This window comes from Pleurodeles waltl, chromosome 4_2, assembly GCF_031143425.1.
Source record: "Pleurodeles waltl isolate 20211129_DDA chromosome 4_2, aPleWal1.hap1.20221129, whole genome shotgun sequence".
Classification (NCBI taxonomy): Eukaryota; Metazoa; Chordata; class Amphibia; order Caudata; family Salamandridae; genus Pleurodeles; species Pleurodeles waltl.
Window position 1 is genome coordinate 773224909 of NC_090443.1, and position 26787 is coordinate 773251695.

Sequence of the window (26787 nt, forward strand, 5' to 3'; positions counted from 1 at the left end):
TTATTCAATTCGACTCGAAACGCCACAAGCACCTTATAAATGTGCCCACTCACTGAGGTGTTCACACCCTTGTCTTAATATTTCCTCCTGCAGAAAACTTTAATCTGGATGTAATTTTATGTCCCCACATGCAACGCAATTGCAATACACCCAGTACGAATATGGGAACATCGTATTTGTTGAGTATGCAAATGTTATTGTGTATCTTCAATGGTTAAAAGAACTGTTGTGACTAAAAACACATATGTATGATCTAGAACATGAAAACAAAGGAAAACTATTAAATAGTGTTTCGAAGTGACATCACAGCACAACAATTCACAGTCTCTTCATATGATATTTTGCACCTATTTACTATTTGGCAAACAAAAGTTCACAAACACCAAACCGGGTTAAGGATGTGTAGTCATATTTTTCTTCAACATTTGAGTACGTGTAATTTTGCAACCGGCCTCAGGCAATCTTAAAGTTGCTTATCACTATACCTACATCATAATAAATGAAATTATTCTTATGTCCATGGCTTAAGAATCTTTCTTTCATTTATTTTGTTTTCTCACGCGTTTCAGATCACACGAGACCCATAAAAATTGGTTAATGGGAAAATGCTATGAAATTAAACCTACCCGCAATTGGCAATCTTTATTTGACATGATCCTTAGCAAATGAATCAACAATACATGTGTAAAAACTAAGGGGGTCATTCTGACTTCGGCGGGCGGCGGAGGCCGCCCGCCAAAGTTCCCCCGACAGAATACTGCAGCGCGGTCAAAAGACCGCCGCGGTAATTCGGAGTTTCCCGCTGGGCCGGCGGGCGACCACCAGAAGGCCGCCGCCCGCCCAGCAGGAAACCCCCTTACACGAGGATGCCGGCTCCGAATGGAGCCGGCGGAGTGGAAAGGGTGCGACGGGTGCAGTTGCACCCGTCGCGATTTTCAGTGTCTGCTATGCAGACACTGAAAATCTTTGTGGGGCCCCCTAACAGGGCCCCACGGCACCCGTTCCCACCAGCAAGGTTCTGGCGGTCAAAACCGCCAGAACCAGGCTGGCGGGAAAGGGGTCGGAATCCCCATTGCGGCGCTGCCTGCAGCGCCGCCATGGAGGATTCCTCAGGCCAGGGGAAAACCGGCGGGAAACCGCCGGTTTCCCTTTTCTGACCGCGGCTTTACCGCCGCGGTCAGAATTGGCCTGGATGCACCGCCAGCCTGTTGGCGGTGCATCCGCGGTCCCCGGCCCTGGCGGTCTATGAGCGCCAGGGTCGGAATGACCCCCTAAATCTGATAGTAGTGTTCAAAGGGCTTTGTGAATATTTTTTCAATTGCAATTGTCACTTCACCTTTTCCAAAGGGCCAACAAAACCGGTAATAATTAAAAATAGGATGATAAAAGCTAATCTACACGTACTGTTGACCAGCAGCTAATTCCAGGAACAGGAAGTGACATAAAAGCCAAAACAGAAGTATGAAAGAAAGGCACACGTAAAAGTTGACAGATGTACTTGACAGGGAATGGTGGCACTGTGAGCTACATGCCACATAGAAGCAGAAAGAAAATTAGTGAAACATTGATATAGTTATAAATCATCTAACAAAGATTAATGGAAATATTATGTAGATATTTGAAAAGGGATTCATAGCATTCTAATATAAGATTGTTCACTGGTATTTTGTAGCATTTTCCAAATGGAGTAAAATAATACTGTTACTCCCTGATGAAAAGCAAATAAATAAAACTTTTAAATGGACACAATAAAATACTTTGGACAGTTAAATGTTAAAACCACCTTCGGTTTATATGGCCTAATGTTAGGAGATGCTGCATGGTTTAGTGCAGTGGACATTAAGGGCCTGTGTTACCGCCAAGCTGCGTTTGCGGCGGACCTGAAAACACCATCAAGTTGACAGTGTTCCACCCATCGTATTTAGATGTTACAGCTCTGCAAGCAATGTGGACTGGCAATGGATTGGTGGCGGAGGGAGACAGCAGCAGGACCAAATGCACTTCGTACAATGGCAGGGGCCATAGAATAGAGGTGACACACACACACACGCAAACACACTGTACCTTAGCCAGGTGTGTGTCCCTGCACCTCAGACTTCACAACACACCACATACACACAATCATCCATTACAAGTCCAACACAACACAACCTGTGTACATGTCGAAAACACACATTGACATACATTCATGACACAACACACACCATTGACACTGCACCCTTACATGACACCACCAGAGCAACTGACACAACTACACACTCATCTACACAAACTCACACACAAGCACAACTATGCACATTACGACAACGCCTGCTACACAAAAACAATGTCCACCTGGATGTGTCACATGGCAACACAACATACAATGTGTTACCGTGTTTCACTGCAAAATGTTTTTTGTGTGGGAAAGTTGTTCAACACTGGTGTTTGCCCCCTTGTTTTTTGAGCTCTTGCTCAACACTAAAGTAAATTTGGGCTGCAGTACACTAGCAATTTACATTTCACTTCAGTATAGCCTCAGAAAAAGAAAACATTACCAGAGCAGAATAAAAGTTTGTAGAGGCACCAGTCAAACACGTGAAGACAAAGGTTAATGCAAGGGTAACTTTTCGATACTTTATTGTGTCGAACAGATTCCAGACAATTCAAAATATTAAAATGAGTCTGCCAACACACAGAGTTTCACGATCCACATGATGGATTTACCAAAGCCAAACAGAAATCGATTATCACCTCAAAATCTATTCAGCATGAATACTTTGCAAATTAATACCTATGGCTCAGCTGAAAGAACCAATGAGGAGGAACGTGCTGCAAAAGGCACAAAGCAAAATAAAAATAAATCTACTGGTGTAAAACACAATGGATGCGTTTTATTCCTTTGTCCTATTTCAACAGAGATAGTCTGATACGATTTATCAGTTTGGTTTTGGGTGCGAAAAAGAATGAATAGATTAATTAATTAGGAAACCTATAATTACATAACCTCTGTGTGACATGTAACCTCTATGTGCTACATAAGTCGATATGCACTTTGTTCAACAGAAATCCCTGGAGAAGTTTTAAACAAATCATTTGTGTAAATTGTCAGTTGTGATACGTCATGAGACCTAAAGCGGAAATGAAAAATAGACATACAGCTGTTCTGAATGTGTGGACTTGAGAGAGAGGGTGTGCAAACGTTTGGCAGCCCACAGTGTTGTACATTAGGTTTCACATCACACGTCTTGCAATAGCATTACATACTGCAGAGCCAAGCCTGCATATCTAATAAGATAAATACATCCAGGGTCATGTAGACACCAGGCATTATAACAGTATTGTAGATTTCTGCATAGCAGAACTCTCAGACCCATTGGTGACATTGTGAAGGGGATTTTTTAATGAGTGGAGGTGTCCGAGTCCCAAATGGTGGCAGAAACGGGGAGTGTACCCATGTTGGTTCACAGTTAGGTGGAACAGAGCTAGGCTGGGTGCCACTCATACACTGCCATGCTCTTCACCAGGGAACCTCCTGGCCAATATTTTGGGAAGATGAGCTCTCTTATGCGTAATTGTTAGAAATGGGGTCTTTGGTTGGCAGTCAGGTTACCCCCTGTCCAAGCAAGGACCCTCACTCTAGTCAGGGTAAGTCACACACAATCCAAATTATCCTGTGCTCACCCTCTGGTAGCTTGGCACTGAGCAGTCAGGCTTAACTTAGAAGGCAATGTGTAAAGTATTTGTGCAATAAATCATACAATAACACCATATAGCACCACAAAAATACACCACACAGTGTTTAGAAAAATATATAATATTTATCTGGATAAATGCAGGTCAAAATGATTAAAGATGCAATAAGTAAATGTAGGAATATCACTGAAAAGTGATATAAAGGGGGTAATTCTGACCCTGGCGGTCATCGACCGCCAGGGTCGACGACCACGGAAGCACCGCCAAGAGGCTGGCGGTGCTTCCTTATGTATTCCGACCGCGGCTGTGAAGCCACGGTCGCCAAGCCGGGTCCAGCGGTTTCCCGCCGGATTACCCCCGGCTGGGAGAATCCTCCATGGCGGCACTGCTTGCAGCGCCGCCATGGGGATTCCGACCCCCTTCCCGCCAGCCTGTTTCTGGCGGTTTTCACCGCCAGAACCAGGATGGCGGGAACTGCAATGCCCATGCCACTGGCATGGGCAGTGCAGGGGCTCCCTAACAGGGCCCCAGAAAGATTTTCACTGTCTGCATTGCAGACAGTGAAAATCGCGACGGGTGCAACTGCACCCGTCGCACCCCTGCAACTCCGCCGGCTCCATTCGGAGCCGGCTTCATTGTTGCAGGGCCTTTCCCGCTGGGCCGGCGGGCACTCCTTTGGCGGGCACCCGCCGGCCCAGCGGGAAAGCCAGAATTGCCTCCGCGGTCTTTTGACCGCGGAACGGCCAAGTGGCGGTTCCCGTTTGGGTGGCGGCGACTGCCGCCAGCCAAACTCAGAATGAGGGCCAAAGTGTCTTAAGTCTTTTAGAAGCAAACAAAGTCTCTTTCAAGCACAAAGTACCTGGTTCGTGTGAAAAATCTCAGCAAAGGGCCGCAGAGGGGGAGAAGCGTGGAAACAAAGGGGTGTGCATTGATATCTTGGGCTGCACATGGTCATGCGTCATTTAGTTTCCATGCAGGGACAGCTGTGTGTCGATTTCCGGTGCTCGGTAGTGGATCCTCTTCGGGTTGCGGGGTTTTCAGATGCCCCTGGGACAGTGCGTGGATTTCCTGCGCTAGCAGGACGAAGTCACAGGAGCGGTGTCGATCCAGTGGGTGTTGTGTCTAATTTTCTACAGCACGGCAGGCGCTGCATCGATTCCACTCTGGAAGTAGAGCTGCATCGTTCCGGCTCGGCTATGCATCGATCCAGTGGCCCGTGCATCGAATTTCCGGTCGCTACGCTGGCGCTGCATCGATCTTCTCGTTGCAAAGTCGGGCTGCGCCGTTCAGGTGCGGTGTGCGGTGAAATTTACATCGCAGTGCAGGCTGTGCGTTGTTTCTGGGAGGCTGTGCGTCGAATTTCACCACACAAGGAGTACTTCTTGAAGAGATGAAGGGGGTCATTCTGACCTCGGCGGTAAAAGGCGCTTACCGCCGGTCCGAAGACCACCATAACACCGCCGCGGCCGCGGTAAACCGCCACGGTCATTCTGACCCGCAACTTGCAAACCGCCAAAAACCCGACATCCACAAAAGTCCGCCACACCAAAGGTCAGCGAAAAAATGGCGATGACCAAACCTCCACCGTCACGCCAACAGAAATACGCCCACACTATCATGACACACGAATCCACGCGGCGGTCTTTCAAACGCGGTATTCCATTGGCGGTACACACCGCTGCGGTCAAAATACATACACACATAGAAAACTCAGCCACATTGGTCATTTTGAAACACACACACCTGATACACATACTAACCCCACTCCCACACACCCAACACAATATAAAACACACACCCACATCACCCACAAACCCCTACGACCCAAAATTATTGACGAAGGCTAGAGAGAGAGCACAGAATAGACAATCCCACAACACAGAGGCACACAACACCATCACCCACACAGAATCCACGCACCAAACACCACACACCACCACACGCACCACACTCATCACCACAAACGCCACCCCACACCTCATCCACACCACCCCATGGCACCCCAAAGACACCCCAGGTTCACTGACGCAGAACTCAGGGTCATGGTGGAGGAAATAGTCCGTGTAGAGCCCCAGCTCTTCGGGGCACAGGTGCAGCACACCACAATTGCCAGGAAGATGGAGCTATGGCAAAGGATAGTGGACAGGGTCAACGCGGTGGGACAGCATCCACGCAATCGGGATGACATAAGGAAGCACTGGAACGACCTACGGGGGAAGGTGCGTTCCATGATATCAAGGCACAACATTGCGGTGCAGAAGACTGGCGGCGGACCACCACCTACTCCCCCAGAATTTACAGCATGGGAGGAGGAAGTCTTGCACATCCTGCATCCTGAGGGCCTCGCAGGAGTAGGCGGAGGAATGGACTCTGGTAAGTCAAATCTTCACTACTGCTTCCCACCCCCACCCCACCTGCATGCCAAATCATACCCCCACCCTCACCCCAACCCCCATCACACCAACTCCTTGCAAATGGCTCACCATCACAACCCACCCATCCCAACACCAAGCCCTGCATGCAACCACAAAGCATGGACACCCATCACCAAAGCATGCCCACTGCACACACACATCACCCCCACAAGCCACCCTCACAAAAGCCCCCACAAGGGAATGCCTGCACTTGGGTACACGGACACCCACCCATCACACGAAATGCCACGCACAGAAGCAATAACCATACCTTTACACCCCTGCAGGACCCGAACGCCACCACACCGCCACGGAGGGTACAGAGATGTCCATCCCACCCCCAGAAGAGGCCCCCAGCGATAACAGCAGCTCTGTCTCCCTGGACCCAGATGACCAGCCCGGCCCATCGGAGACCTCTGGACAGTCGGTTCCCCACAGACAGCCACAGGCTACACCAGACCCAACCCCCTCTGGGAACACCAGCACAGCTCCCACCCAGCGGGCCCATGCCTCTGTCTCCAGGACACGTCAATCAGCGGTGTGTCCACCACTACAGGGCACCCAGGTTGACGCACCACCCCAACAACAGGGACCTGGGGGCAGTGGTAGTGGGCACACCGTCCAGGGGACAGAGGCCCAGGAACACAGGGGAACTGGGAGGGCTGCTGTGCGACAGGGGGGGGACAGGCCCAGAGAACCGACTCTTCAAGAGGCCCTCTCCTCCATCATGGGAGCTTACCACCACTCCCAGGAGACAATGGCGACGGTACTGGCCAGGTTCCAGGAGATCCAGGCACTGCAGGAGGAACGGTACATGGGGTTCAGAGAGGAACTGAGGAACATCGGTTCCGCAATGGGGACCATTGTCGTGGCCCTTAACCAGATAGTCACCACATTGTGGGACCATGTGGCACCCCAAAGGGCCCCTGTCACTAGCCCAGGCCAGGAACAGCCTACCACCTCCGCCGGCGCTAGTGGACAGGAGGCCCCCACACAACAACAGGCCACCAGAACCCCACCTCCTGCAGAAGAAGAACCAACACGCAAGCGGAACCTGAGATCTCACAAGAAGACAGAGTAGGATTGCAAGACCCCCGCCAGCATAAGATACCCCCCAATGTCATCCCACTGTCCCACATTGTCACCCTGTCCAACATTTAACTGACCCTGCTCCATCCTTCCACAGGCATATGGACAATGCACCTGTGCAACTGAGAACTGGACTCTGCCATGGAAATTACTCCACCCCCACCCATCACCGTTTTACAATCATGTACCTATATGTAGCACTTAAAATAAATCACTTATTGCACTTAAAATAACAGGAGTCTGCTTGTATTCTTAACAAATGTATTACACATAACGGTGCAATAATGTCCAGTTACTTTGTGATGACAACATACCAATTTCAATAAGCTTTAGTCCATGGGCAAACAAAGCAGAAGTCACGCAGTTTGTCATACAGCTCTGAAAAGGGAAGGGAAAGTCACAAATCAGTTAACAGGAACTGGGGGGAAACACAGACAGTGGAGACGCATGAGGCCTTAAGTAAATGTAAAATGGCGTGGGTGATTCTTACCTGTGTGCTACTGAAAATATTGTTGTATGACTGTATCCCTGTTGTCCGTGTCGTCCCCGTCGTCTTCCTCCTCTTCACTCTCCACAGGCTCCACAGCTGCTACAACACCACCATCTGGACCATCCTCCTGCAGAAAAGGCACCTGGCGTCGCAAAGCAAGATTGTGAAGCATACAGCAGGCCACGATGATATGGCACACCTTCTTTGGTGAGTACATTAGGGATCCCCCTGTCATATGCAGGCACCTAAACCTGGCCTTCAGGACCCCAAAGGTCCTTTCTATGATCCTCCTAGTTCACCCATGGGCCTCATTGTACCGTTCCTCTGCCCTGGTCCGAGGATTCCTCACTGGGGTCAGTAGCCACGACAGGTTGGGGTAACCAGAGTCACCAATTAGCCACACACGGTGTCTCTGTAGCTGTTCCATCACATAAGGGATGCTGCTATTTCGCATGACATACGCGTCATGCACTGACCCAGGGAACTTGGCATATACATGGGAGATGTACTGGTCAGCCAAACAGACCACCTGGACATTCATCGAATGATAACTTTTTCTGTTTCTGTACACCTGCTCACTTTCTTTGGGGGGAACCAAAGCCACATGGGTCCCATCAATGGCACCAATGATGTTGGGGATATGTCCAAGGGCATAGAAATCACCCTTCACTGTAGCCAAATCGCCCACCTCAGGGAAAATAATGTAGCTCTGCATGTATTTCATCAGGGCAGACAACACTCTGGACAAAACCTTAGAAAACATAGGCTGAGACATCCCAGATGATATGGCCACTGTTGTCTGAAAAGACCCACTTGCCAAAAAATGGAGTACTGACAGAACCTGCACCAGAGGGGGAATCCCTGTGGGGTGGCGGATGGGGGACATCAGGTCTGGCTCCAGCTGGGCACATAGTTCATGTATAGTTGCTCTGTCAAGCCTGTATGTAAGTATGATATGTCGTTCTTCCATTGTCGACAGGTCCACCAGCGGTCGGTACACGGGAGGATTCATCCTTCTCCTCACAAGTCCCAGCGGACGGTGCCTAAGAAGGACAACATGGAGCACAGAGTCAAGCAACCCACAGGTTCGTTCACACAGCTTGCACAGTACACGAATCGCTATGCATTGAAAGGCTTGAATGAGTGGCAATGCAAGGCCTAGGCCTGTGTGACGCAGTAGAAATTCAGCCATGTGGGCCCTTGAAATGGCGGCTGCCTGACCTGTGAAGTGTGACAGTGGGATGTGAGGTCAATGCGCTGGCGTGGCACACCGTGACGGTAGGCAGTCGAAGACCGCGGTGCTAAGCCGCATTGGTTAACATTGCACCCTATGGGTTTCAGTAGCCAATGAGGATGGGCGCCTGCGGTCGCGGTACGCACCGCGGCGGTACGCACCGCCGCGGGCGTGACCGCCATTTTCTATCTGCTTAATCACTCGAGACCTGATCATCCACAGGAGAGGACCGATACTGCAAGTGCTGCTGTGACCTCGGTCTGGGAGATACAATGGCTGCTGCGACTGGGGAAAGGGCCCCTGCCTTCACTTCTGAAGAATTGGAGAAACTTGTTGATGGGGTCCTCCCCCAGTATGCGCTACTCTACGGTCCTCCAGACCAACAGGTTAGTACACAGGGTGCACGTTGAATGGGCTATGCCTGTGTTGAGTGGGGTGTATGTAAGATGGTGGGGAGGGGAGCGAATGAGGAGTGCAACGCACGAAAGATGAGAGCATGTGCCACATGGCAAGGTTGGGGAGGGGGGGCACTCACATTGACCAGGCAGAAAAGTGATGAGATTTCCTTTACCACCCTGTACATGTCACATAGGTCAGCGCCCATCAGAAGATCGACATTTGGCGTGCCATCGCCAAGGACGTCCGGGCCCTGGGGGTCCACAACAGACGGGGCACCCACTGCCGAAAGAGGTGGGAGGACATCCGCCGCGAGACCAGAAAGACCGCCGAGTCTCTGCTGGGGATGGCCTCCCAACGTAGGAGGGGTGCCAGCCGCCAATTGACCCCCCTGATGTCCCGGATCCTGGCGGTGGCCTACCCCGATTTGGATGGGCGCGTGAGGACATCACGGCAGACACAAGGGGGTGAGTATCAGCACATTATGCTATCTTTGCGCGCAGTGAAGGTGTCTGGGTGGGGGAGGAGGGCTGTGGCTATCTCTAGGCCAGGGCGCATTCTGTAGGCTAGGCCCCTCCGTTAGGCATGGCCCTGTGCCCCGCCCCCACCTCTGTAGGGTGCCAAGTACAGCTATCCATGGTCCGGCCTCACCCATGTGTGCATTTGTCGCCCATAGACCTGTAGGCCTAGTCACAATAACTGAGTAGTGTACCCCGATTGCGCGGCCTAGTGCAGGAGGCTTCTGTGTCTGTCCTCTCCGACAACGGTGTTGCCAATGCATGCACTCAACCTGTCTTCATTTCCCTCCCCCCCATTTTCTTTGTCTTCCTGTTCATGTGTGCATTAGCATCATCAGGCGGAGGAGAAGTGGCATCGGCGCACGAGGGAGCTGCATCTAACATGGCCCCGGAGTGCCATGCAACAGACTCCGAGTACACCAGTGAGACGGAGGGCGAGTGGAGCTCCACAACGGGGACCCGTGGAGACGTCAGCGACACCGACACGTCCTCGGAAGGGAGCTCCCTTGCGGTGGCAGCAACATCCGTGCCCACCGCCACAACAGGTACAGCCGCCACCCAGCGCACCAGCGCCGCCCTCCCAGCAGCCCCTCAGCCTTCGCTCAGTGCCCGCTCGCCCAGGAAGGCGGGCATCTCCTTCGCCCAAGGCACCTCAGGCCCTGCCCCAGTTACCCCTGCTGCCCTCAGTGAGGAGGTCATTTACCTCCTCAGGACGCTCATTGTTGGGCAGTCTACCCTTTTGAATGCCATCCAGGGTGTAGAAAGGGAGGTGCATCGGAGCAATGCATACCTGGAGGGCATTCATTCGGGTCAGGCTGCCCATCAGCGATCGTTCAACGCTCTGGCCTCAGCACTGACGGCAGCCATTGTCCCTGTCTCCAGCCTCCCTCTTCTGACTCCCTCCACCCAGTCCCAGTCTCCTGTTCCTCTGCCTATCCCATCCACCCCATCAGACCAGCCTGCACACACCTCTACACCCAAGGGCAGCTCATCCAGACATAAGCACCACAGATCCCACAAGCATTCACCCAAGCAACATCCAGATGCAGACATGCCAACAGTCACTACCACCTCTGTGTCCCCCACCTCCTCATCTCCCTCCTCCCTCCCTGTGACGTCTCCACTCACACCCGCATGCCCACCACCATCAGCCAGTACTTCCATCACCAGCACACCCTCCATTACAGTCCGCACACGTGCAGTCACCACCCCCACTGCCATTTACACGTCCCCTGTGTCCTCTCCCAGTGTGTCTGTCACCCCCTCTTCCAAACCACACAAACGCAGGCAGCCATCCACCCAACAGCCATCCACCTCACGACAGCCTCCGTCACAAGCACCTGCACCCAAAGACAGCACACTTGACTCTCCTACAACCACATCCTCTTCCTCCACTCCCATACCCACTACACCTACCCGTCCCTGTCCTTCCAAAGTGCTTTTCCTTTCCAACCTTGACCTCGTTCCAATCACTGACCCACCCCCTCCATCTGGGAAGAGTCAAAAAAGCACCTCAGCCACCACCAGCCCTGCATCTACTATGACCATAGTGCAGGGCTATTGGAGTCCACCAGCTCCTAGGGCAGGAACATCGGCCAGCAGCAAGGGGACAGCCAGCCCACCCCCTGGGAAGAGGACAAAAAAAACTAAGGGCCGGCGCGACAAGCCTGAGACGGCTGCCACCAAGGACAGTAGCCTTGCCCCGTCACCTGCCACATCATCAAAGGGAGGCAAGGGCCACAGAGCTTCAGCGAAGGAGGGCAAGGGCAGCAGGGCGGAGAAGTCAGGCAGCAGGCGAGCTGCCCAGGAGGGCCCCACCAGCCCCATTCCGGTTGTGACGGACGACACACACGGGCCCAGGACTCCATCACAGGCGGGCCCCGCGACCGCAAGGTCGGATGGCGACTGAGCGGGAAGTCTTGGCCAGGTCTGGCTCCCTAGAAACACAGGACAAGCACCGCTGAACAGGGCCCCGCCGTGACAAGAACTGCTGAACAGGGCCCCGCCGTGAGAAGCACCCCTGAACAGGGCCCCGCGTGAGAAGCACCGCTAAACAGGGCCCCGCCGTGACAAGAACCGCTGAACAGTGCCCCGCCGTGAGAAGCACCGCTGAACAGGGCCCCGCCGTGAGAAGCACCGCTGAACAGGGCCCCGCTGTGACAAGAACCGCTGAACAGGGCCCCGCCGTGAGAAGCACCGCTGAACAGGGCCCGCCGTGACAAGAACCGCTGAACAGGGCCCCGCCGTGACAAGAACCGCTGAACAGGGCCCCGCCGTGAGAAGCACCGCTGAACAGGGCCCCGCCGTGAGAAGCACCGCTGAACAGGGCCCCGCCGTGACAAGGACCGCTGAACAGGGCCCCGCCGTGACAAGAACCGCTGAACAGGGCCCCGCCGTGAGAAGCACCGCTGAACAGGGCCCCGCCGTGAGAAGGACCGCTGAACAGGGCCCCGCCGTGACAAGAACCGCTGAACAGGGCCCCGCCGTGACAAGAACCGCTGAACAGGGCCCCTCCGTGAGAAGCACCGCTGAACAGGGCCCCGCCGTGACAAGAGCCGCTGAACAGGGCCCCGCCGTGAGAAGCACCGCTGAACAGGGCCCCGCCGTGACAAGAACCGCTCCGCTGTGCCCTTCCTGTCAAGCACCGCTCCGCTGGGCCCTTCCTGACAAGCACCGCTCCGCTGGGCCCTTCATCTCGAGCACTGCTCCGCTGGGCACTTCCTGTCAAGCACCGCTCCGCTGGGCCCTTCATCTCAAGCACCGCTCCGCTGGGCCCTTCATCTCAAGCACCGCTCCGCTGGCCACCGCCGTCTCAAGCACCGCTCCGCTGGGCCCTTCATCTCAAGCACCGCTCCGCTGGCCACCGCCGTCTCAAGCACCGTTCCGCTGGGCCCTTCATCTCAAGCACTGCTCCGCTGGGCCCTTCCTGTCAAGCACCGCTCCGCTGGGCCCTTCATCTCGAGCACTGCTCCGCTGGGCCCTTCCTGTCAAGCACCGCTCCGCTGGGCCCTTCATCTCAAGCACCGCTCCGCTGGGCACTTCCTGTCAAGCACCGCTCCGCTGGGCCCTTCATCTCAAGCACCGCTCCGCTGGGCCCTTCATCTCAAGCACCGCTCCGCTGGCCACCGCTGTCTCAAGCACCGCTCCGCTGGGCCCTTCATCTCAAGCACCGCTCCGCTGGCCACCGCCGTCTCAAGCACTGCTCCGCTGGGCCCTTCATCTCAAGCACCGCTCCGCTGGGCCCTTCCTGTCAAGCACTGCTCCGCTGGGCCCTTGATCTCAAGCACCGCTCCGCTGGGCACTTCCCAGTCAAGCACCGCTCCGCTGGCAACCGCCGTCTCAAGCACCGCTCCGCTGGGCCCTTCATCTCAAGCACCGCACCGCTGGCCACCGCCGTCTCAAGCACCGCTCCGCTGGGCCCTTCATCTCAAGCACCGCTCCGCTGGGCCCTTCCTGTCAAGCACCACTCCGCTGGGACCTTCATCTCAAGCACCGCTCCGCTGGGCACTTCCTGTCAAGCACTGCTCCGCTGGGCCCTTCATCTCAAGCACCGCTCCGCTGGGCACTTCCTGTCAAGCACCGCTCCGCTGGGCCCTTCCTCTCAAGCACTGCTCCGCTGGCCACCGCCGTCTCAAGCACCGCTCCGCTGGGCCCTTCATCTCAAGCACCGCACCGCTGGCCACCGCCGTCTCAAGCACCGCTCCGCTGGGCCCTTCATCTCAAGCACCGCTCCGCTGGGCCCTTCCTGTCAAGCACCACTCCGCTGGGACCTTCATCTCAAGCACCGCTCCGCTGGGCACTTCCTGTCAAGCACTGCTCCGCTGGGCCCTTCATCTCAAGCACCGCTCCGCTGGGCACTTCCTGTCAAGCACCGCTCCGCTGGGCCCTTCCTCTCAAGCACTGCTCCGCTGGGCACTTCCTGTCAAGCACCGCTCCGCTGGGCCCTTCATCTCAAGCACCGCTCCGCTGGGCACTTTCTGTCAAGCACCGCTACGCTGGCCACCGCCGTCTCAAGCACCGCTCCGCTGCCCACCGCCGTCTCAAGCACCGCTCCGCTGGGCCCTTCCTGTCAAGCACCGCTCCGCTGGGCCCTTCATCTCAAGCACCACTCCGCTGGGCCCTTCCTGTCAAGCACCGCTCCGCTGGGCCCTTCATCTCAAGCACCGCTCCGCTGGCCACCGCCGTCTCAAGCACCTCTCCGCTGGGCCCTTCCTGTCAAGCACCGCTCCGCTGGGCAACACCGTCTCAAGCACCGCTGGCCCATTGACAGTGCCGGTTCTGTGTCGAGCAGGGCTTCACGAAGCACTCTGGGCACCATGCCTCCTCCATTAACAGTGGAGTCGGTAATCCATCTGATGGACTGTGGCTTGGCACTTCCCAGGATGGAACAGTGGGCAAGCCACACACTGTAGAGACTTGAGAGACTGTCGCTTTGCACTCCCCAGGATGGCACAGTGGGCAAGCCACCCACTGTAGAGACTTGTGAGACTGTGGCTTTGCACTCCCCAGGATGGGACAGTGGGCATGGAGGCCCCTCGTGGATCTGGCGTTGTGGACTCATGTGGCTAAGGTGCCCCCCCTTCCCTTCCCCCTGAGGTGCCTGTAGTTTTATCATCTGATGCCCCAGCAGTGTTCTCTCCAATGGTATCTGGTCTCCTGTGTGGGCTTTGCCCATGTGTTTGTGCACATTGGCCCACGGACTATGGAACTTTGACAGAATGGGCAGGACTTATTGCCTATGTATATATTTTTAACTATGTTTATTCCTTATTTTGTATCTTTCATATTGCATATTTCCCATAACTTCAATGGAGCTATATTATACATATATTTTATAGATCATTTTAATTGTGTCTTTGCATTATTCCGGTGGGTTTGGGGGAGTGTCACTCTGACTTGTTGCTCTGCATTGGGGTGTAGGTATTTGGGGATGGGGGGTGGGTGTATGGCGTATGTGTGTGCCCGTAAGCTTTCCTTCTCCCCCCTCCCCTGTGTCGTAGGTGCAGTACTCACCGTTGTCGTCTGCGCCGGCGTTCGTACTCCTGGTAGATGAGCAGGTAGACAATAGCTGGTAGGATGTTTAATTCGGGTTCCATGCTGTCCTCCTTCCTCGTGGAGTGTGTAGAGGTGAGCGTTTTCCCGTTCGTAGTCTGTTTCTGCCGTGTTTTTATCGGCGGGGCTCCCGCCCCGGAAAAGGTGGCGGATTGGTAAGTTGTGATAGGGTGGGCGGTACATTGTCTGCCGCCTGCCTGTTGGCGGTGACCGCCGCGCTGTTTGTCTGTCCCGCCGTGGCGGTCGGGGGTTAAAGTGGCGGCCTGTGTTGGTGGTTCCCGCCAGGGTCAGAATTCCATTTTTTTGACCGCCTGCATGTTGGCGGGTTGGCCGCCGCTTTATCACCGACCGCCAGGGTTGGAATGACCCCCGAAGTCTTTTTGGTCCTTAGACTTCAGGGAACAGGAGGCAAGCTCTATCCAAGCCCTTGGAGAGCACTTCTTCACCTCAGCCAGAGAGCAGCAAGGCAGCAGTGCAACAGCAAGGCAGCAGTCCTTCTGACGTGAGTCCTTTGGGCAGCCAGGCAGTTCTTCTTGGCAGGATGCAGGTTCTGGTTACAAGTTTCTTCTCCAGGAAGTGTCTGAGTTTGAAGGGGCAGAGGCCCTGTTTATATACCCAAATGAGCCTTTGAAGTGAGGGAGACTTCAAAGTGGCTTAGAAGTGCACCAGGTCCCCTTTCAGTTCAATCCTGTCTGCCAGGGTCCTATTAGGGGGTCTGGCAGTCCTTTGTGTGAGAGCAGGCCCTTCACCCTCCCAGCCCAGAAAGAACCATTCAAAATGTAGAAGTATGCAAGTGAGGCTGAGTATCCTGTGTTTGGGGTGTGTCTGAGTGAATGAACAAGGAGCTGTCAACTAAACCCAGCCAGACATGGATTGTAAGGCACAGAAAGATTTAAGTGCAGAGAAATGCTCACTTTCTGAAAGTGACATTTCTAAAATAGTAATATTAAATCCAACTTCACCAGTCAGCAGGATTTTATGTCACAATTCTGGCCATACTAAATATGACCTTCTTACTCCTTTCAGACCAGCAGCTACCACTCAAACAATGTACACGGACAGCCCCAATGTTAGCCTATGAAGGGAGCAGGCCTCACAGCAGTGTAAAAACGAATTTAGAAGTTTTACACTACCAGGACATGTAAACTACAGAGGTACCTGTCCTGCCTTTTGCCTACACAGCACCCTGCCCTATGGGTTACCTAGGGCATACCTTAGGGGTTTCTCATATGTAGAAAAAGGGGAGGTTTAGGCTTGGCAAGAACTTTTAAATGCCAAGTCGACTTGCCAGTGAAACTGCAGACACAGGCCTTGCAATGGCAGGCCTGAGACAAGGTTAAGGGGCTACTTAAGTGGGTGTCACAATCAGTGCTGCAGGCCCACTAGTAGCATTTAATCTACCGGCCCTGGACACATATAGTGCACTCTACTAGGGACTTATAAGTAAATTAAATAGTCCAATTGGGTATGATATTTACCATGTTTGAAGGGAGAGAGCATATGCACTTTAGCACGGGATTAGCAGTGGTAAAGTGCGCAGAGTCTAAAAACCAGCAAAAACAGGGCCTGATTCAGAGGCCGGCGGGCGGCGGTCGCCGCCCGCCTGGCGGGAACCGCCATATGGCCGCTCCGCGGTCGAAAGACCGCGGAGGCCATTCAGGCTTTCCCGCTGGGCTGGCGGGCGACCGCCAGGAGGCCGCCCGCCAGCCCAGCGGGAAACCCCTCCCCACGAGGAAGCCGGCTCCGAATGGAGCCGGCCGAGTGGGTATGTGCGACGGGTGCCGTTTGCACCCGTCGCGTATTTCAGTGTCTGCATTGCAGACACTGAAATACACAGTGGGGCCCTCTTACGGGGGCCCCTGCAGTGCCCATGCCATGGGCCTGGGCACTGCAGGGGCCCCCAGGGGCCCCGCGGCACCCCCTACCGCCATCCTGTTCCTGGCGGGAGACCCGCCAGGAACAGGATGGCGGTAGGGGGTGTCAGAATCCCCATGGCGGTGGAGCGCGCTCCGCCGCCATGGAGGATTCTCCCGAGCAGCGGAAAGTCGGCGGGAGACCGCCGACTTTCCGTTTCTGACCGCGGCTGAACCGCCGCGGTCAGAATGCTCGACGGAGCACCGCCAGCCTGTTGGCGGTGCTCCCGTGGTCGGTGACCCTGGCGGTCACCGACCGCCAGGGTCAGAATGACCCCCACAGTGTCCAAAAAGTGGAGGGAGGCAAGCAAAAGGTTAGGGGTGCCCACCCTAAGGCTGTCAGGTCTAACAGTAATGTAGTGTAAATCAACACATCTGGGGTCCCTCCTTTACTATTACAAACATGATTGGAGGGGGGACAAAATATAATTTACCCTTATATGTACCTTGCAATAGAATGTCTCATAACTTGATTATCTAATGTGTGGACTCAAATCAGAAACATGGAAAACAATGTTGAGACCCTAGAAATAATATGAGGCACGGGAGGGGGGGTAGGTCCTGTTCGTATTTGTTTTCACGGAAAACAGAAAAAACTGTCCAAGGCGTAGTCTTTCTATCTCTTGAATGTACATAAATACCTAGGTGTATTTAATTGCTGATGATGTCAAATATGGCTCATTGATCACTGAAAACAAGCATGCAGGCTTTCCATCATGATTGACATGAAGTGCATCATTCACCACCTATTGCATTAGGCTACCGAAAGGGTGGAAGACGGATTTATATTTATCTTGCAATTTTACTACAGATATGTCTTTAACATGGTCTGTATTCAGGAATTTTTGTCTGATTGCGATGTTAAGCGGGGACAATAATGCCACCTAAATATTTTTTATAGTTATTTAGCTTAATCTATTTTGTTAGACCTTGCATCCTTGGCATAGTCTCCCCTGTCTGTTTGCCTTAGTTTCCAGTGTTTTTGACTGTGTGCTGGACTCTGTTTTTGCTGGTTTTGGTACACCATGTGTTTTACCACTGCTGACCAATGCTGATCTCTGTGTAAACTGTATGTTTAATTGGCTTTTCCATGATTGGCATATTTGATTTACTAGTAAGCCCATAGTAAATTGCACTAGAGTTGCCCAGGGCCTGTAAATGAAATGCTACTAGTGGGCCTACAGCACTGATTGTGCTACCCACATGAGCAGCCCTCTGAACATGGCTCAGACCTTCCACTGTAGTGTCTGTGTTTGCAGTTTTAAACTGCCAATTCGACCCGGCAATTCTACCCACTTGCCAGGCCCGAACCTTTCTTTTTTGTAAGGGGTAGGGTGTAGTGTATGTTAAAGCTAGGACATGTAGAGATGTGTTTTACATGTCTTGACAGTGAATGAATGCCAAACTCATTTTTCCCTGTTGCAAGGCCTACCTCTCTCATAGGTTAACATGGGGACTGCCTTTAAATATCTTTTAAGCACATTTTCCCATAGGGAGCAGATAGAGATTTGGAGTTTGGGGTCTCTGAACTCACTATTTAAAAATACATCTTTTGGTAAAGTTGTTTTTTAGATTGTCAGTTTGAAAATGCCACTTTTAGAAAGTGGGCATTTTCTTGCTTGAACCATTCTGTGCCTTTGCCTGCATGTGGATTGCACATCTGGGTCAGACTGACAGGCTGTTGTGAATTCCCTCTAGACAGTGATATGAAAGGAGCTGGGGTGTGCCCTGCAAAACTTGATGAGTCGCTTTGGCCCGAGTGGGGGAGGGAGGCGCTGACACTTACATCTGAATGGGCTGTGCCTGCCCTCACACAATGCAGTCTGGTGTGTGTCTGGGGCCAGGCCTGGGCAAGGCAGGATCTTGTCAACAACAGAGACTTCCCTTTGAAGTTTGCCTACTTCAAAGGCAGAAAGGTGTATAAGTAGTGGACCCAAAACCCCAGACTTTTAGAACACCTCTGAATCAAGAGACACCTCTTCCAAGGAGTAGAGCTGAAGAGCTGGAGGAGGAGTACTGTCCCTTTCTTGTGTGTGTGCTTTGCTGGGTTGCTGCTTCTGCCTTAGAGAGGGCAAAGACTGGACTTTGCTGAGTATCCTGCTTGAGAAGATTCTCCAAGGGCTTGGACTGATATTGTCCCCTGTTCTGAAGTCCCAGGGCCATCAAAGACTTTCTCTATCAGCACCTGTACTCTCTTGCTGAGACCCCCAACCCTGCCAAGTGGTGCCTAATCCAGTCCCTGGGCCCTTGGAAGGAGAAGCTGGTAAAAAACCAAGAAAAGCAAGTGCACCGACTTCGGACGACGCCTGGACTGATGCTGCTGCTGGATCCTGCAACGTCACCCCTAACTGAAGCTGTGGTCCCCACTGGAGTGTGAAGACCTTAACCCCACAGACCCGACACCACCACAGCCTCACCAAAGTCCACGACTCTGTGAGTTCAGAAGTGCTGTGTCACCAAGTTCTGTGACACCCGACTCCGGAGCAGCGCCTGCAGCCCCATGGCATGACTGTGACTCCGTGAGGTTGATGCAGCACATTGTGAGCCCCAGATATCGACCCTGCCGGAAGTGCAAGGATCTGACGCCTTACACTGGCATCCCTGCTCCACAGCACCAGAATTAATGCAGCGCCGGATCCAAAGACGCCTCGATCCCCTACTCCATGCACCGGCTTGTTTCCTCATTTTCACAAGGTACCGTACCTGGGGGTCCGTACGACTCCGTGACCAACGCCACTCGCATTGGATTGTTGGGAACGACTCCGTCATGATGCTGTGATATCGTCAATTCAAAGCATTTGTGTTTCTAAGCGCTATATTGAAGTTTAATCTTTAAAAATTCATAACTTTGCTTGTGTATGTTGTATTTGTGTTGTGTTGGTCTTGTTTTACTCAGATAAATGTTGCCTATTTTGCCAAACTGGTGTTGAGTCCTTTTGTGGCATTTTCTCTGTGTTACTGTATGTGATTGTACAAATACTTTACACATTGCCCCTGAGATAAGCCTGACTTGTGCCAAGCTACCAAGGGGGTGAGCAGGGGTTATCTGAGCTGCATATCTTCATTACCCTTAGTAGAGTGAGGGTCCCTGGTTTGACAGAGTGCAAACTGACTGCCAACCAGAGACCCCATTTCTAACACATTTTCAAGAGTCAAACCTAGCCCCAAGGTCACAGGCTTCTTTTCACAAAAAGAGGGGAAATGTATTTACAAAGAAGTGTACGTCCAAGCTCCACACTAAAAGCAGATGAAAGAGATTAAAAGTGGGAAGATTTTTAGGCACATGATGGACCTTGCTAGAGGATTCATAGGGGTGATGGGGCAAAACAGGGAGAATCCAATAGCTGACAGCTACCTGACGGAGTATGCACCACATTACAAAATGTTTACATTTACAGTTGTTATTTACATTTCCAACATAAAAGAAAGATCATGCACTGATATACTTTGAGGAATTGTGGATTTGATCATTTGCAGATATTTTACCAGGTAGATTCAATATAGCAGAGAGAAATGAGCATTAGTGAGGTAAACAATCATTCAAAGTAAAGACCTATAGTCATATGTGTTAGACCTGACAGCCTTATGGTGGTCCCTTTTTCTGAGCCTGTTTTTGCTGGTTTTATGACTCTGCACACTTTACCACTGCTGTCCAGTGCTAAAGTGCATATGCTCTCTCCCCTAAACATGGTAACATTGGTTCCTACCCAATTGGCATATTTAATTTATCTGGAAGTCCCTAGAAAAGTGCACTACTCTAGGAGGCTGGCCTTCTATGTAGTGTGCAAAGTTAGGCACACTGTGCAGGGGGTCTAGGCAATCACATGTTGGCTTCCAGAGGTAAAAATCAGATCACCTAATGCTCCAATTTTCAAGGTAGCTGGTCGAGCAGTCAGGCTAAATCAGGAGATGTGCTAGGCATTTGTTGTACTCACAAAATCAATCATGCACCACACACACACTAAAATGAATAACTCGAGACAGGAATTTATAAAAATACTTCAGATGTTCATATCATTTTTAAGACTAAGAAAGTCAAGATACGTTAAGTACTTTTTGAGTTATGATTTTTCAAAGTTTTAATTAAGTTAGTCCTTCTGTGCGGAATTACGCACCATAGGTATCAATGTAAGGCCACCTGTAAAAATGCATACTAAGTCACACAATTGAGTTACCAGTCTCTTCCTTTGCAGGATGGTCGATGAGGTTGGTGGGCACGCCGTGCCAGGGGAGAGTCTCGGGCAGTTCCTGGTTCTGGTGGGAGCAGTGCTGGAAAGTCTCTTGGCACAGGGCCACTTAAAGGGGCTACCTGGAAAAAAAGATGATTTGCAGGTTTAAAGGTGGTGTCTTTGGGTCCCCTTGGGCTCTCGAGGTCACAGGGGGTTAGGGACCCACACCATACAGCAGATTCTGTGATGCAGGGCGAGTTGGAGGTCTTGGAAGCTGTGCACATTATAACTCTTTGGAGCTGGAGGTAAGTCTTCTTCTGGAGGCCTTGCAGGAGGAAAAGGGTGTTCGGTGAGAGGTCCAGGGTGTTCCTGGAGTACCTTGAATTGGGCTTCCTCCTGGTCTAGTTGCAGCTCTGGGTGAGCTGTTTTTGCTATTGTGCACTGACCAGTACCTAGGGTACTGGCACAACTCGGCCACGTGACAATGCAGTGCCACCAAAGTTGGCACACTTGTAGATCTCATGGTGTGTCATCAGGTTCAGCTGCAACTTCTAGTTGCAGAGATATCATCCGTTCAGTGAAGTGACCCTCCCCGGTTTGCTGTTACTTTGCAGGTTTCTTTAGTTTCTTGAGTGGTGCCTCCACACAGGAGGGAGATTTAGGCTATTTGAAAAGCCTGGAGGTCCTCTGGGTCTTTTGAGGCCAGTCCAGTGGTCAGCTCTTCTGCATCAGCGATTGTTGGGACTCTGGTGCAGCAAGCAGGGGTCTTGAAGTCTCTTCTGGTGCAGCAGGTCCTCTGTTCTCGTGCTGTCATGTTCTTTGGTGCTGTATTCTTTTCTTCCTGAAGAATCTGATTTCTTGGTCTAGGGGAGCTCACTAAATACTGAATTTAGTGGGTGTTGTTAGGGGGAACCTGGTAGTGTCCAATGAGACACTTACCCTTGGGTGGCTGCACCCACTATAATGACTCTTCCTGTGGGAAGGGTCACTTCCCTAAATCTCATTGGCTATTTTTTTGCCATCCAACATGGAGGAAAATGAAATGGAGGGTCCTCTTTGCCTGCAAGCCCCTAGGGGTGGTGCATGCTTAGTGAGACCCTCCTCCTGCCCTTTGTGTGGTTTCCCGCCTTTGCTCCCACCTTTGCTACCATCAAAACTGGTAATTGACAAAGGGGGAAGCCATCTACTGCTAGCAGCAGGCCTGGGAATATCATAACCATGGAGAAAGGCCCTTCTAACCCCACTATACCTGGGTTAGCTAACAATAAGTGGTATAGAGTAGGGAAAGAGACACAAATATTATACCTCACAGTGAAGACATTAATTGATCACTGGAATTTCTTTTTATTATTCTGGCACTCACATTTTGTGTGCACAAATGTATACTTGTGTCACTTTGTCTCGCTCCTCCTCCTATGAATACACATATGTTGGACTTTTGCTTATGCAGGGTCATCCCCAGTCTTTTTGCCTCCTGTCTCCTATTTTTTTCTGACCTGTTGCTGTTGGCTTTTGAACTCTGAGCACTTTCCCACTGCTAACCAGTGCTAAAGTGCATATGCTCTCCGTGTAAATTGTATGTAATTGGTTTATCCATGATTGGCCTATTTGATTTACTAGTAAGTCCCTAGTAAGGTGCACTAGAGGTGCCAGGGCCTGTAAATCAAATGCTACTAGTGGGCCTGCAGCACTGGTTGTGCCACCCACATAAGTAGCTCTGTAATCATGTCTCAGACCTGCCACTGCAGTGTCTGTGTGTGTATTTTTACACTGTAAATTCGACTTGGCAAGTGTACCCACTTGCCAGGCCTAAACCTTCCCTTTTCTTACATGTAAGGCACCCCTAAGGTAGGCCCTAGGTAGCCCCAAGGGCAGGGTGCAGTGTATGGATAAGGTAGGACATATAGTAATGTGGTTTATATGTCCTTACAGTGAAATACTGCCAATTTCGTTTTTCGGTGTTGCAAAGCCTGTCTCTCTCATAGGATAATATGGGGGCTACCTTTAAATATGATTAAAGTGTAGATTCCCCTAGGGAGTAGATGGACATGTGGAGTTTGGGGTCCCTGAACTCACAATTTAAAAATACATCTTTTAGTAAAGTTGATTTTAAGATTGTTCGTTTGAAAATGCCACTTTTAGAAAGTGAGCATTTTCTTGCTTAAACCATTCTGTGACTCTGCCTTGTTTGTGGATTCCCTGTCTGGGTCAGTTTGACAGTTGGTTGTTTTTCACCTCACACCAGACAGTGACACAAAGGGAGCTGGGGTGTAACCTGCATTTCCTGATTAGCCATCTCTGCTAGGAGGGAGGGGTGGAGTGGTCACTCTCATCTGAAAGGACTGTGTATAAAATGGGTATAAGAAGGGCACCCAAATCTACAGACTTGAGAAACACTTCTGGAACCAAGAGGAACCTCTGCCTGGAGAAGAGCTGAATAGCTGAGGAAGAAGAGCTGCCCTGCCTGTGACTGTGCTTTGTGGAGCTATCCTGCAGTTGCTGCTTCTGCCAGAGTAAGAGGGCAAAGACTGGACTTTGTGTGCCTTCCATCTTGAGAAGAAATCTCCAAGGGCTTGATCTAGAGCTTGCCTCCTGTTGTTTGAAGTCTCAAGGACAGCAAAGACTTCTCTCTGCCAGCACCTGGAGTCTCTGGAGAGACTCCTACTCTGCCCTGTGGTGCCCATACAGTTCCTGGGTCCCAGAAAGGAGAAGCTGGCAGCCTAAAGACAAGAAAATCACGCACAGAGCACCGTGCGGGGAAAAGATTGACGCAAATCCGATCTGCGGCTGAAAAAACGACGCACCGCCGGCTCCGCCGGCTCCGCAGCTGAGAAACAACACTCGCAGGAAACGCGACCGAAAAATCGACGCACGGAGCAGGAGAAACGACGTGCAGCATCGCTGACGGAGGCTGGGAGATCACAACCTGCGCTGCGGGATTTTCAAATCATCGTGCGGCTGGATTTTTGACTCAAGTACCGCCGTGCAGAGTTATTTTTGACGCACACCCGCCCGTGTGTGGTGATTTTTGACGCACACCAGGTACATTTTCACTCTAGCAGCGCTAGTGTGTTTTTAAAACTACTTAAAGACTCTTTTTGATTTTTAATTAATAACTTGACTTGTGTATGGTGGATTTTTGTCGTTTTGGTCTTGTTTTGTTTAGATCAATATTTCCTATTTTCCTAAACTGGTGTTGTGTCATTTTGTAGTGTTTTCATTAAGTTACTGTGTGTGTTGGTACAAATACTTTACACCTAGCACTCTGAAGTTAAGCCTACTGCTCTGCCAAGCTACCATGGGGGTAAGCAGGGGTTAGCTGAGGGTGATTCTCTTTTACCCTGACTAGAGTGAGGGTCTTTGCTTGAACAGGGGGTAACCTGACTGTCAACCAAAGACCCCATTTCTAACAACATATAATATATAGTGCTGACACAATGCATGACACTGAAACAGATATATACACATGACATCACAAAAAAAACATAAACCTCACAATTTCCAGTCAAAAGATGCTGAGTGTACTGGCACTCAAAACTTCCAACGCTATTTAGAAAGGTGGTCTGCCAAACAGTTTTTCTGAAGCCAGTCCTCGATCCGAGGTAGTGATGATCCATACCGCCACTATTCGAAAATTGTTCGTACTGAATAAGTGTGGTATAATATTCTACCTTCATCTTTCAATTCATAAATTCATAGCACTCCTTGGGATGTTTGTCAACGCGTTCCGACCCATCATCTATGGGCCTCATCAGGATATAGGAAGCAGTACATACATATGGAATAGCAAATATGTATATTCATACTTATATCTGTGCCTATGTTATCAGCAATACCACCATGGTCATATAACACCCTGTTCACCGACAAGTATATTCTTCATCTTGCAGCAATTCAATTTTGTTCTTACAACTAAAGAACCTGTGACGCTTATTGAAAAATGAACATACAAATATATATAATATACAATAAAAGAATTTGGAATGATACGGTGAGGTAAACACTCAAACACATGCACTTTAAAAATGTGGTGAGGTAAACACTGCGTTCCCAAAAGTACTAAACTAGAGAAACATTTATTCAATTGAAGCAACACCCAGAGTGAAACATGGACCCTATAGGGAACCTTAATCCTTTCAAGTTACAAGTGTGACCTATATTCGTATGGTTGGATATGGGGGCACATGCACTAATCTTTAAAGCAGTCACGAAAATATCTGACCATATAAATATATGGAAGCACGACCTGCAAAAATTCTTCAAAACCATGTATCTATGTATGTGCAGTAAGGCTTCGTAATGCGGTGTAGGGTGGACAGGACACACAGGTTGTGTGCCAAATCGAGCTTGTGTGTTAGGTTTGCACCAGGACACTCAGCCTGCTATGAAAGTGCGGGGTGCGTCTGGATGTATCACCCTAGAGGGTGGCACAATCAGTGCTGCTGCCCTCACGGGCCTACCCTTGGTACCCCTTGCCCTGGGTACCTAAGTACTTTTTTACTAGGGACTTATACTGGTAACTAAAGGTATATCCAATTACCTTTATAATATTTTAGGGAAAGAACACTGGCACTGGGAACCTGGCTAGCATGATCCCAGCGCACTCCAGTCCAAGTCGCATTCAGAAACCAGGCAAAAAGTGAGGGGGTACTGCAACAATGTGCCAGTTTCCCACAACTACATGTGGCCAGGACCTGTAAATTAAATGCTGCTAGTGGACCTGCAGCGCTGATGGTGCCACCCACATAAGTAGCCCTTTAACCCTGTCTCAGGCCTGCCATTGCAAGGCCTGTAAGTGCAGTTTCAGTGCCACTTCGACTTGGTATTTAAAACTATTTGCCAAACCTCAAACTCATCTTTTTCTACATATAAGTCACCCATGAGGTAGGCCCTAGGTAACCCGTAGGGCAGGGTGATACATGAGTAAAAGGCAGGACATGTAAATGTGTTTCACATGTCCTGGTAGTGAAGAACTCATAAATTCATTTTCCACTACTTTGAGGACTGTTCCTCTCACAGACTAGCATTAGAACTGCCCTCATATACTTTTAAGTGGTAGATTCTGATCTGGAAGAAGTAATCGACTTACTGGCAAAATTGGATTTAATATTACTATTTTAGAAATGCCACTTTTAGAATGTAGGCATTTCTCTGCACTTACTGGACCTTACAGCCCTGTCTCCAATCCACGTCTGGACTTCATTGGTATACAGCTCCCCTTATGCATTCCACTCAGACAACCATAAACACAGGACACTCAGTCACATCTGCATTCATCCATATACTGAATGGGTCTCCCTGGGCAGGAAGGGTGGAGGGGCTCTCTCTTACACTTCAAAGGCCAGTGGCCTGCCCTCTCACAAAGGATTGATAACCCACACAGGGATCCTGGTAGACAGCAGTGGGCTGAAAGGGGAACTTGTGCACTTCAAAACCACGCTTTGTAGTTTCCCCGACTTCAAAGGCATTGTGGGTATATAAACTGGGTCTCTGACCCCACCAAATCAGACTCTTCTGGACGTACATCTGGAATCTGTCAGAGAGGCTGCCTGCCTGCTCAAAGGACTCATCTGGACTTCATTGCTGAATGACTGCGGTCCTGCTTGTTGCCCTACTGCCTGGTACTCCTGGCTCTGCTGGAAGGACTCTGCTTTCCTCCTAAAGTGCTCTCCAAGGGCCTGGATTGAGCTTGCCTCCTGTTTCTGAAGTCTCAGGGCCACCTCTTCAATAAATCCTTGTACGTCGGAAAAGCTATGCAACGGCTGCAGAAATCGGTGCAGCAGCTGCATTGTGGCTGGAAAACTGCTGCACTGCTGACTTTCCAGCCCGAAATCTTA